The 13059-nt window shown below is 40.1% G+C and overlaps 1 protein-coding gene across 1 annotated transcript in view; it reads left to right on the top strand.

The window, feature by feature from the left end:
* ARPP21 (cAMP regulated phosphoprotein 21) overlaps nt 1–13059 on the top strand; it is a 150443-nt gene that overhangs the window by 56038 nt on the left and 81346 nt on the right. The window lies entirely within an intron of this gene.

Here is a 13059-nt window from a genome sequence, read left to right as displayed (position 1 = left end):
CCAGCCTTCTGGTTAGCAGTCAAGTGCCTTAGGCACTATGCTACCAGAGCTCCCATATATATATATATATATATATATGTGTGTGTGTGTGTGTGTGTGTGTGTGTGTGTGTATAAATAAACAAAACTAAATAAAACAAAAATGAAATATATAGCTGTGAAGTGTGCATGCATGTATACATACATATGTATCTACCTTTCTAATCTCTTACATTAACATTACTGTTACAACTAGAAATGTGTCTCCTTTAAGCTGCATCTCTTAGTTCTGAACTCCTGGAATCCTCATCCCTCACCCTTTCATAAATACTCCTCTACGAAGTACATGGCAGAAATGCTTTGGTGTTGGGAACCAACAGCATGTGACAACTATGCTTCCTATGTGAATTGCCCTTGGTTGTTTCCTTATTACCAGCATATGTATAAGCTCCTTGTGGAGAGGAGCCATAATTAATTATTATTTGGCTTCCCTGGAGTAGATAACAAAGTCTTCAAATTGTATGAAAAATACCAAACCCACTGCCATTGAATTTATTCCTATGCATGGTGACCACCATTGGGTTTCCAAGGTGGTAAATCTTTATGGAAGTAGATTGCTTTATCTTCCTTCTGCAGAGTAGCTGGTGGGTTTGGACCTACAACCTTCTGGTTAGCAGTGAAATGTCTTAGGCACTGTGCTACCAGAGCTCCTTTCAACACTGTTTAGTTGCTTAATAATTACATAGTATTGAAATAATATGCACTGTACATTGTATGTGCTTTTTTATGGATAGCAAAGCAGTAGTTTTTTCACCTAGTGTCGTATATTTGAGAATGTGGCTCATGGTTAAAATTATGAGCTAAAATATCTGTCCTCAGCAAGAATAAGACAGACATTGATTTGAAAATACTAAGGTGTCTACAGGTCATGCATCTACTGAATAAAACAAAAATGAAACTTCCTTTGTTAGCACAATTGAGTTAGCTCTTCAGTCCAAACCACACCCACTGCTAGTGTGAATCAATTCCCACTCATAGTGACACTATAGAACAGAGTACAACTGCCCCATAAGGTTTCCAAGGCTCTGAATCTTTACAGGAGATTGCTACCTCTTTCTCCCACTAAGCGGCTGGTGGGTTTGAACCACTGAACTTTTGCTTAGCAGCCAAGTACTTAACCACACACCACCAGAGCTCTAAATACTAAATATTTGGCACACTGAAACCAGCCACACCCATATATAGTTTTGCAGTTCCCCAAATACAACAAAAAACTTTTATTTTGTCTGACCTCAGACTCATTCTCCTCTGGTCCATTTCTAATTAAGGACCATATTGCTTTTTCCTTCTTTGCTTCTCAGGCACCTAGATGAGTGAATTGACACAGACACTCTTCTCCAAAATTGTCCCTGTGTAGTGCCTAAGGCATTTGACTGGTAACTAGAAGGCTGTCGGTTCAAACCCCCCAGCCACTCCTCAGAAGAGAGATTGGGTAGTCTACTTCTGTAGTGATACTGCCTCAGAAAACCAAGGAGGGCTTGCTATGAGTCAGATCCAACTTGATGGCAGTAGTTCAGTAGTTTTGTTTTGTTTTTTGATATCGTCTTCATCCTTGCAAGCATAAAATCTTGGGGTTGAACTTCCTCCAGGTGTCTTGAAATCACCAGCCTTTGAATATTTTTAGTAGAAAGTGCATCTTGGTTGTGCTTTTTTTCATTCAACATTGTCTTATCCAGAAAGGTCAATAGGTCTTAGGATCCCTCGTATACATTCATTAATGCTTGTATATGTTGTTTTGCCATTTTTGTTATACCTTCTTCATCTGGTACAAATTTGTGAGTGTGTTAGGTAAAGGAATACAGTCCAGAGGAATCTCACTTTGAGTGGCTTTAAAGGATGGTTGTCTTTCAGATGCTTCTAATACAGGTTGGGCAATCTATTTCTCTAGTGATACTCCTTGGAAACCTAAGGATAGTTCGCTGTTAGTCAGATCCACCTCAACGGCAGTGAGTTTGGTTTTTTGGTTGGTCTATCATTTATTTATCCAAATTTCTCCCACTTTGTTACAAGTCCAGTGAAAATTTTGTGGATCTTTAGATATTTCTTTGCAATGTCTCAGTTAATCCATTCCTACCCATAATCAGGATCCCTGCCACTATTCACTACCCTGCAAACAGTGGCAAGGATCCAGGTCAGGGGAGGGACCCAGGCCCCACCTCCAAGAGGCAGGAAAGCAGGAGAAAGAAAAGCCAGAGGGACAACAGAGCATGCAGTGGCAGGACAACAGAGTGAGCAGCAGCAGGGATTCAGGTAAGGGGAGGGACCCAGGGCCCGCCCCCAAGAGTCAGGAAAGTGGGGGAAAGGAAAGAAAAGCCAGGGGGACAACAAAGCAAGCAGCAGCAGGCATCCAGGTAAGGGGAGGGTGGAGAGGTTTCAAACAGCTAAGGGAGACAAAGTTGTCTGTCAGCTTGTCATACTATTGTGGCTTGTGTGTTGCTGTGAGGCTTGAGGCTGTGCCACAGGTGTTTCAAATGCCAGGAGGGTTACACATGGTGCACAGGTTTCAATGCAGCTTACAGGCTGAGACAGACTAGGAAGAAGAGGTCAACCACTTCTCAAAGAATTGGCCAGGGAAAACCTTATGAATAGCAGAGAAACACTGTCTGATACATTACTGTGCAACTTTATGAATAACCAGGAAACATTGTTTGATACAGTGCAGGAGGACAAGCCCCTTAGATTAAAAGACTCTCAAAATACAACTGGAAAAGTGCTGCATCATCAGAGTAGAACCAACCTTACTGATATGGATAAAGCTTTCAAGACTTCATTTGCTGATGTGGCATGACTCAAATTGAGGAGAGACAGCTGCAAACATCCATTAATAATTGGAACGTGGGATATATGAAGTACGACTCTAGGAAAATTGGAAGTTGTCAAAAATGAAATGGAATGCATGAAGATTGATATCCTAGGCATTAATAAGCTGAAATGTACTGGTTTTGGCTATTTTGAATCAGACAACCATATGATGCACTATGCTTGGAATGACAACTAGAAGAGGGATGGCATGGCATTCATCTTCACAAAGGATGTTTCAAGATCTGTCCTAGACTATGGTGCTGCCAATGATAGGATAATATCCATATGCCTACAAGGAAGACCGTTAATACTAATATTACTCAAATTTTCATACCAGGCACCAAAGCCAAAGATGAGGAAATTGAAGATTATTATCAACTTCTGCAGTCTGATATTGACTGAACGTGCAATCAAGATCTGTTAATTATCACTGGTGACTAGAATGCAAAAGTTGGAAACAGAGAAGAATCACTGGTAGTTGGAAAATTTGGCCTTGGTGACAGAGATAACACTGGAGATCACATGATAGAATTTTGCAAGATGAACGACTTATTCATTGCAAATACCTTTTTTCAACAACACAAATGGAAGCTATACATGTGGACTTCACCAGATGGAACACACAGGAATCAAATTGACTACATCTGTTGCACGATGCGATGGGGAAACTCATTATCTTCAGCCAAAAGAAGGCCAGGAGCTGATTGTGGAACAGACCATCAACTGCTCATATTCAAGTTCAACTTGAAGTTGAACACAGTTAAAACAAGTCCAGAAGCGCCAAAATAAGACCATGAATATATCTCTTCTGAAGTTAGAGACCATCTAAAGAATAGATTTGATGCATTGAACACCAATGACTGAAAACCGGAAGAATTGTGGGATGACATCAAGGACATCATCCATGAAAAAAGCAAGAAGTCATTTAAAAGACAAGAAAAGAAGAAAAGACCAAAATGGATGTCAGAAGAGACTCTGAAACTTGTCCTTGAGTGGGCAATAGATGAAGCAAATGGAAGAAATGACAAGATAAAAGAGCTGAAGAGAAGATTTCAAAGAGCAACTCGAGCAGACAAAGCCAAGTACTATAATAAAATGTGCAAAGATCTGAAGTTAGAAAACCAAAAGGGAAGAACATGCTTGGCATTTCTCAAGACGAAAGAACTGAGGAAAAAATTTAAGCCTCACATTGCAATATTGAAAGATTCTATGGACAATATATTGAATGATGCAGGATGCATCAAAAGAAGATGGAAGAAATATACAGAGTCACTGTGCCAAAAAGAACTGGTCAATCTTTACCCATTTCAGGAGGTGGCATGTGAACAAGAACCAATGGTATTGAAGGAAGAAGTTAAAGCTGCAATGAAGGAATTGATGAAGAACAATGCTCCAGAAATTGACAGAATACCCATTGAGATGTTTCAACAAACATGCCCCACTGAAGGCACTCACTCTGTTATGCCAAGAGACTTGGAAGACAGCTATCTGGCCAACTGACTGGAAGAAATCTATATTTGTACCCATTCCAAAGAAAGGTGATCCCACAGAATGTGGAAATTATCAGACAGTATCATTAATATCGCATGCAAGTAAAATCTTACTGAAGGTAATTCAAAAATGTTTGCAGCAATATATTGACAGAGAACTTCTAGAGGTGCAAGCTGGATTCAGAAGAGGACATGGAATAAGGGATACCATTGCTGATTTTAGATGGATCTTGGCTTAAAACAAAAAATTCCAGAAAGATGTTTACCTGTGTTTTATTAACTCTGCAAATCATTTGATTGTGTGGATCATAACAAGCTGTGGATAACATTGAGAAGAATGGGAATTCCAGAACACTTAACTATACTTGTGAGGAACCTGTACATTGACCAGGAGTCTGTCCTTTAAACAGAACAAGAGGACACTGCATGATTTAAAATCAAGAAGGAAGTGCGTCAGGGTTGTATCCTTTCCCCACACTTATTCAATCTATATTCTGAGCAAATAATCTGAGAAGTTGGACTATATGAAGAAGAATGTGTCATGAAGATTGGAGGAACAATCTTTAACAACCTGCGATATACTGATGACACAACTTTTCTTGCTGACAGTGAGGATGACCTGAAGCACTTACTGATGAAGATTGAAGAATACAGTCTGCAGTATGGATTACATCTAAATATAAAGAAAACAAAAATCCTCACAGCCACCTTGTTCAAAACAAAGAATACCTATAAGCATCATCACATAAATGGAGAAAAGATTCAAGTTGTCAAAGACTTCACATTGCTTGGTTCTACAATCAATGCCAATGGAAGCAGCAGTCAGGACATCCGACAACGTATAGCACTGGGCAAGTCAGCTTCAAAGGACCTCTTTCAACTGCTGAGGAGCAAAGACGTCTCCTTGAGGACTAAGGTGCACCTGACACAAGCTGTGGTATTTTCAATCGCCTCATATGTATATGAGAGCTGGACAATGAAAAAGGAAGACTGAAGAAGAGTAAATGTTTTTGAGTTTTGGTGGTGGTGAAGAATGCTGAAAGTGCCATGGACTTCTAAAAGAACTAACAAATCTGTCCTGGAGGAAGTACAGCGTGAATTCTCCTTGGAAGCAAGAATGGCCAGACTTGGTCTCACCTACTTTGGTGACATTGTCATAAAGGACCATACCTTGGAGAAGGATGTCATGCTTGGTAAGGTTGACGGTTGATGAAGAAGGGAAAGGCCTTCAACGAGATGACTTGACACAGTGGCTGTGGCGATGGGCTCAAGCATAGCAAGGATTGAGGAGCTGGCACGGGATTGGGCGGTGTTTTGTTCTGCTGTGCACAGGGTCGCTATGTGTTGGAGACGACTCGAAAGCACCTACCAACAACACCACCCATAATCAGCAGCTACCTTGTAATTTGAATATCACTTTCTAATGAATACGAGGTGCTTTGGTGGTTTAGTGGTGGAATTTTCACCTTCTGTGTGAGAGACCCTGGTTCGATTCCTGGACAGTGCACCACAGATACAACCTCTACTCAGTCAGTAGAGACGTTCCTGCTGCTGTTATGCTAAACAGGTTTTAGTGGAGCTTCCAGGTTAAGACTATGAAGGAAAGCCTGGCAATCTACTTCCAAAAGTCAGTCAGTGAATACCCTATGGATCACAACAATACAATCCACAACTAATCATGGGGATAGCACAAGACAGGCAACATTTTGTTCCCTTATGCCTGGCATCACCATGAGTTAGGAACTGATTCAGCTACTGCTGACAATAACAACAAGGACAGAGAAAGGGAAATCTGTTACTCTCGCCCTCTACTTCACATTTCTAATAAAGCTTTCAGGAATAAGTACTTTTCACTTGCTATTTTTCTCTAGTCCAGCTCTGAGTTCACAGTGCCCTACCTTAACTCTGTCATCTCACCCTCCTTACCTCTGCCAACACATATACCAGTGCCTGGTGGGCATACTTATGCAGTTTTTGACATGAATCCCTCTTCTAGCTGAATAGGCCTAGGGCCAGCCAGTTCCTTCTTTCTGTTTTAGTCTTCAATAGCTGTCATTCAGACTCATTGCTGGTATTCAGTTGTAATTGCATCTGGATTGGAAGAAATCATAAAATATTGAAAGACTGTCTTTGCCTGACTTGAAAACCAATGGTCACCCTTCTTAGCTCTCTTAGGAAATTGTTTCTATTCTCTTCCCAGACATCTGTCTTACTTCTTTCATTTTCCTCAGTTTATTCTTTACATTTCTCCTTGGAGCACATGAAAATTAACCTTTCATATTTTCTTCTCTTTCCAGGAATACCTACCATCTCTGTACACTTAATTTAATTCTTAGCACTTTTCCTATGCACTTATTTAGAAACATCTCTTTGCTCTGGTCTGTAGAATATTAATCATATTTCAAGCAAAGAATATAGAGTTTATCAACCAATTTTTTGGGTTTTTTTCTTTTTGTTAAACAGGACAAGGATGGAACAAAGACAATCAAGATGAGGCAAGCCATCAGCATGTACACAGTACAGTAAGCTGAATGGCGTCCACTGAGTCATGGCCATGAGGCCAAGTACACATGATTGAATACAAAGAGGGTCATCACAACATCATGATTGGTTGCAGATCAATTCACATCCCTGTTGCAGGTGGAATTACAGAAGAAGGGAAAGGACAGTGATTGGGATACGTATGTTGTTGTTGTTAGGTGCCGTTGACTCATCTCCAACTAATAGCGACCCTATGCACAGAAGAATGAAACACTGACTGGTCTCACGCCAGCTATGTAATCCTTGCTCCAGCCACTGTGTCAATGCATCACATTGAGGGCCTTCCCCTCTTTTCTTGACCCTCCACCTTACCAAGCATGACATCCTTCTCCAGGGAATGGTCCCTTCTGACAACATGACTAAAGTAGGTGAGATGAAGTCTAGCCATTCCCACTTCCAAGGATCATTCTGGCTGCAGTTCCTCCAGAACAGATTTGTTAGTTCTTTTAGCAGTCCATGGTACTTTCAGCATTCTTTGCCAGCACCACAATGCAAAAGCATCAATTCTTCTTCAGTCTTCCTTCTTCATTTTCCAGCTCTCATATGCATATGAGGCAATTGAAAATATCATGGCTAGTGTCAAGTGCACCTTAGTCCTCAAGGAAACATCTTTACTCCTCAGCACTTGAAAGAGGTCCTTTGCAACCAACTTGCCCAATGCTATACGTTGTTGGATGTCCTGACTGCTGCTTTCATTGGTGTCAATCGTAGAACCAAGCAATGTGAAGTCGTTGACAACTTCAATCTTTTCTATATTTATCGTGATGCTTCTTATAGGCCATGTGTGAGGATTTTTATTTTCTTTATATTGAGATGTAATCTTCAGTCTTCATCAGTAAGTGCTTCAAGTCATCCTCACTTTCAGCAAGCAAAGTTGTGTCATCAATGTACCACAGGTTGTTAATGATTCTTCCTCCAATCTTGATGCTACATTCTTCTTCATATAGTCCAGCTTCTCAGGTAATTTGCTCAGCATATAGATTGAATAAGTATGGTGAAAGGATACAATCCTGACACACTCCCTTCTTGATCTTAAACCATTCAGTGCCCCCTTGTTCTGTTCAAACAACAACCTCTTTGTCTGTGTACAGGTTCTTCATGAGTACAGTTAAGTGTTCTGGAATTCCTATTCTTCTCAATGTTATCCACAGTTTGTTATGATCAACACAATCAAATGCTTTTGCATAGTCAATAGAGCACAGATAAACATCTTTCTGGTGTTCTTTGCTTTGAGCCAAGATCCATTTGACATCAGCAGTGATATCCCTTGTTCTACATCCTCTTCTGAATCCAGCTTGCATTTCTGGACGTTCTCTGTCAATATACTGCTGCAACAGTTTTTTAATTATCTTCAGTAAAATTTTACTTACATGTGATATTCATGATATTGTTCGATAATTTCCACATTCTGTGAGATTACCTTTCTTTGGAATGGGTACAAATATGGATCTCTTCCAGTCAGTTAGCCAGGTAGCTGTCTTCCAAATCTCTTGGCATAACTGAGTGAGTACCTCCAGTGGGGCATCTATTTGTTGAAACATCTCAGTCTTGTTATTCACCAATTCCTTCAGTGCAACTTTGACTTTTTTCCTTCAATATCATTGGTTCTTGATCATATGCCACCTTCTGAAGTGGATGAAGATTGACCAGTTATTTTTGGTACAGTGAGTCTGTGTATTCCTTTCATCTTCTTTTGATGTTTCCTGCATTATTCAATATATTACCCACAGAATCTTTCAATATTGCAATGTGAGGCTTAATTTTTTTTTCCTCAGTTCTTTCAGCTGAGAAATGCTGAGCATGTTCTTCCCTTTTGGTTTTCTAACTCCAGGTCTTTGCACATCTCATTATAGTAATTGGCTTTGTCTCCTCAAGTGGCTCTTTGAAATCTTCTGTTCAGCTCTTTTATCTTGTCATTTCTTCCATTTGCTTTAGCTACTGTCCACTCAAAGGCAGGTGTCAGCGTCTCTTCTGACATCCATTTTGGTCTTTTCTTCTTTTCTCATCTTTTTAATGACCTCTTGCTTTCTTCATTGATGATGTTCTTGATGTCATCCCACAATTGTCTGGTTTTTGGTCACTGGTGTTCAATGCATCAAATCTATTCTTTAGATGGTCTCTAACTTCAGGAGAGATATATTCATGGTCTCATTTTGGCTCTTGCGGACTTGTTTTAATTGTCTTTAACTTCAAGTTGAACTTGAATATAAGCAGTTGATGCTCTGTTCCACAATCAGCCCTGGCCTTGTGTTGGCTGAAGATATTGAGCTTCCCCATCACCTCGTGCCACAGATGTAGTCAATATGATCCCTGTGTACTCCATCTGGTGAAATCCACATGTATAGCTGCCTTTTGTGTTGTTGAAAAAAGATATTTGCAATGAAAAAGTCATTGGTCTTGCAAAGTACAGTCTCCAGCATTATTTCTATCACCAAGGCCAAATTTTCCAACTACCAGTGATTCTTCTTTGTTTCCAACTTTTGCATTCTAGTCACCAGTGATAATTAACAGATCTTGATTGCATGCTTGGTCAATATCAGACTGCAGAAGTTGATAATAATCTTCAATTTCCTTGTCTTTGGCTTTGGTGGTTGGTGTGTAAATTTGAATAATAGTAGTATTAACTGGTCTTCCTTTCAGGCATATGGATATTATCCTATCACTGACAGCATTGTAGTTCAGGAGAGATCTTGAAACATCCTTTGTGATAATGAATGCTACACTATTCCTCTTCAAATTGTCATTCCCGACATAGTAGATGATATGGTTGTCTGATTCAAAATGGCCCAGACTGGTCCATTTCAGCTCATTAATGTCTAGGATATCAATCTTTATGCTTTTCATTTCATTTTGACAACTTCCAAGTTCCTTGATTCATACTTCATACATTTCATGTTCCAATTATTAATGGATGTTTGCAGCTGTTTCTCCTCAATTTGAGTCATGCCACGTCAGCAAATGGAGGTCTTGAAAGCTTTATTTTATCCATATCAGTAAGATTGGTTCTACTCTGATGATGCAGCTCTTTCCCAGTTGTATTTTGAGAGCCTTCTGACCTAAAGGACTTGTCCTCCTGCACTGTATCAGACAGTGTTTCCTGGCTATGCATAAATTTGCATAGTAATGTATCAGACAGTGTTTATCTCTGCTATTCATAAGGTTTTCCCTGGCCAATTCTTTGAGAAGTGGTTGAGCTCTTCCTTCTTCCTAGTCTATCTCAATCTGTAAGCTGCATTGAAACCTGTGCACCATGTGCAACCCTGCTGGCGTTTGAAACACCTGTGGCATAGCCTCAAGCCTCACAGCAACACACAAGCTACAATAGTATGACAAGCTAACAGACAAAGTTTGTCTCCCTTGTGGTGGGGTGGTGGTGGTGTTGTTGTTGTGTGCCATCAAGTCGGACCCGACTCATAGCAGCCCCTCCTTGGGTTGCCAAGGCAGTATCACTACGGAAGTAGATTGCCCAAACTTCCTTCTGAGAAGTGGCTGGTGGGTTTGAACCGCCAGCCTTCTGGTTAGCAGTCAAGTATCTTAGGCACTATGCTACCAGAGCCCTTACCTGGATCCCTGCTGCTGCTCACTTTGTTGTCCCCCTGGCTTTTCTTTCCTTTTCCCTACTTTCCTGACTCTTGGGGTTGGGGCCTCTTTCCCTCCACTTACCTGGATCCCTGCTGCTGCTCACTTTGTTGTCCCCCTGGCTTTTCTTTCCTTTTCCCTACTTTCCTGACTCTTGGGGTTGGGGCCTCTTTCCCTCCACTTACCTGGATCCCTGCTGCTGCTTAGTCTGTCATCCCCCTGGCTACTCTTTCCTTTCCCCCACTTTCCTGCCTGTTGGGCATGGGACCTGTGGCCCTCCCCTTACCTGGATCTCTGTCACTGCTTGGTCTGTCATCACCCTGGCTTTTCTTTGTTTTCCTCTGCTTTCTTGCCTCTTTGGAATGGAGCCTAGGTCCCTTCTCTTACCTGGATCCCTGCCACTGCTTGATCTGTAGTCCACCCAGAGATATGGACATAATTGAAAATTAAAAGGGGCTAAGGACTGGTTCTCAGGCTTGACCACCTGGCTACCTGGTGGTCAGCATATGAGTCAGAGCCATGCTGCCTAGTCCTAGCCACACAAGGTGGCCTCCAGACAATACCAGGGCCCCAAACTTAATTTAAATTAGAAAAAGACAAACTTAAGGGAAGTTCCCTAGTTCTTTGTGTGAGCATAATCTACTTTCAATCATAGATAGTCTTCTGAGGGCAAACTGCCCTTCCTAGGTTTGTCCTAGAGCTTACCTGTGTATGGCCACAATGTTGATTGAATTTAAGGGCCAGAAAGAACTCAAATGGTATCTGAAACATAGATCAATCCTCGAAATGGAGTTAGGGCTCCTGCTGTAGACCATAGCCTTCCACAAATCAAGTGCTTTAGAATTTATGCTCTAATACATTGGAGTAAATCAGAGGTCATATAGTAATTAATTTTTGCTTTCCATTTTATGTGATTTATGTATAGGTGTGTATTTGTGTGCGTGAACACACAGTGAAACTGATTTTTGAAATGATTTCAAATGAAGTTGTGCATTTGTTGATATAAAATTTTTCTAGACCTAACATTTTCTACTTGTCTTTATGAAATAGAAGAAAAAACTGAAAGATAAAAAAAAAAAAAAAAACTAAGAGAATGCTAAATGAAATGATGGAGTTTTGAAAATTGAAGTATTTTAAAAAGTAATATGTAGCTAAAATTAAATGACAGTAATCAGAAGAGAAATATGTAAAATATGAAGAACATTAAAAAGAAAAGAAAAGTAAATTTGGCATCATTCTGTAAATATAATGGATTTTTTTTTTTTTTTTTTAATCACAGTACATCAGTGGTGGCTTATGAAACTGTAATCAGAACTTCCTTAGTTCCGGCAGCTATGCTCCTGAGTATACATCCTTTAAGGTTTCTTGCATATGTAGATAAATTTTGGTTCAGAATCTGAGTATCTCCCATTACATTTCCTAACTAATCTAAAGTCAGCAATGTTATTCTCGACCTGTGGGCCTTTTATCTGGCTTCCCTACACCCTCAGCATTTGTTTCTCCGTTCTGATCCCTTTTATTTTTTTTACTGATTCTTACTGAGGTATGCAATACATACAGTGAAGTGCAGGCCTTGATAAAGTTTTGCATATGTGAACACTTATGTAACCACCACCCAGAATGAGATATGGAACATTTCTAGTCTTCCAGTAGGTTTCCTTGATGTAACTACTGTTCTGATGTCAATTATCATTATTGGTTTTGTCTAACATGAATGTAATATGAAAGAATTATATAATAGCTGCTGTTTTGCATCTGGTTTCCTTCACTCAGCATATGTAATGTCTAGGAGATCCATCTATGCTTTTGGATAACAGTATATTTATTTTAACAGTGCCTAAGGCAAGTGAATGCTAACCAGAAGGCTGGCAGTTCTAACCCACCAGCCACTCCTCAGGAGGAAGGTTGGGCAATCTGTTTCCATAGTGATACCACCTCAGAAACCCAAGGAGGGGTTGCTATGAGTCAGATCCGACTCTAGGGCAGTGAGTTGGTTTGTTGGTAAATAGTATTTCAGTGAATAAATATGTTACAATTTATATAACCATTCTTCTGTTGATGGATATTTGTAGTGTTCCAGATTTGAATGATTAAGGATAAGACTGCTATAAACATTCCTGGGTATGTCCTTTGGTGGGCATATCTATTCATTTCACTTGGAAATATATTCATCATAATATGTATTACATATAAACTATATTGTAAAACATGTACTATATAAACCCACTGCCATTGAGTCAATTCCAACTCATAGTGACTCCTATTGGGTTTTCAAGGTGGTTAATCTTTACAGAAGTAGATTGCCTCATCTTCCTTTCTTGGAGTGGCTGGTGGGTTTGAACTGCCAAATTTCTGGTTAGCAGTCAAATGCATTAGGCACTGTGACACCAGAGCTTCTTATTTGGTATGTAGTATATGCTATAAATATTGTATATGATATTTTGTATTATATGTTATATATTCTGTATATGTGAACTAAGAGATGCAGCTTAAAGGAGACACATTTCAGCCCCAGGGTTACAGGTGAGGAGAGACAACTCAGGGACACCCAAAGTAGCAAGCAGGAAGAGCAGGAGAAAGGGGATTAAAAGCCAGGAAGCCAGAGAGAA

Source organism: Orycteropus afer, unplaced genomic scaffold (genome assembly GCF_000298275.1).
Source record: "Orycteropus afer afer isolate SDZICR_OR568_19922 unplaced genomic scaffold, OryAfe1.0 scaffold00473, whole genome shotgun sequence".
In the NCBI taxonomy this organism is placed as follows: domain Eukaryota; kingdom Metazoa; phylum Chordata; class Mammalia; order Tubulidentata; family Orycteropodidae; genus Orycteropus; species Orycteropus afer.
The sequence above is the reverse complement of the archived record's forward strand: the minus strand, read 5'-3'. Positions and strand labels throughout refer to the sequence as shown.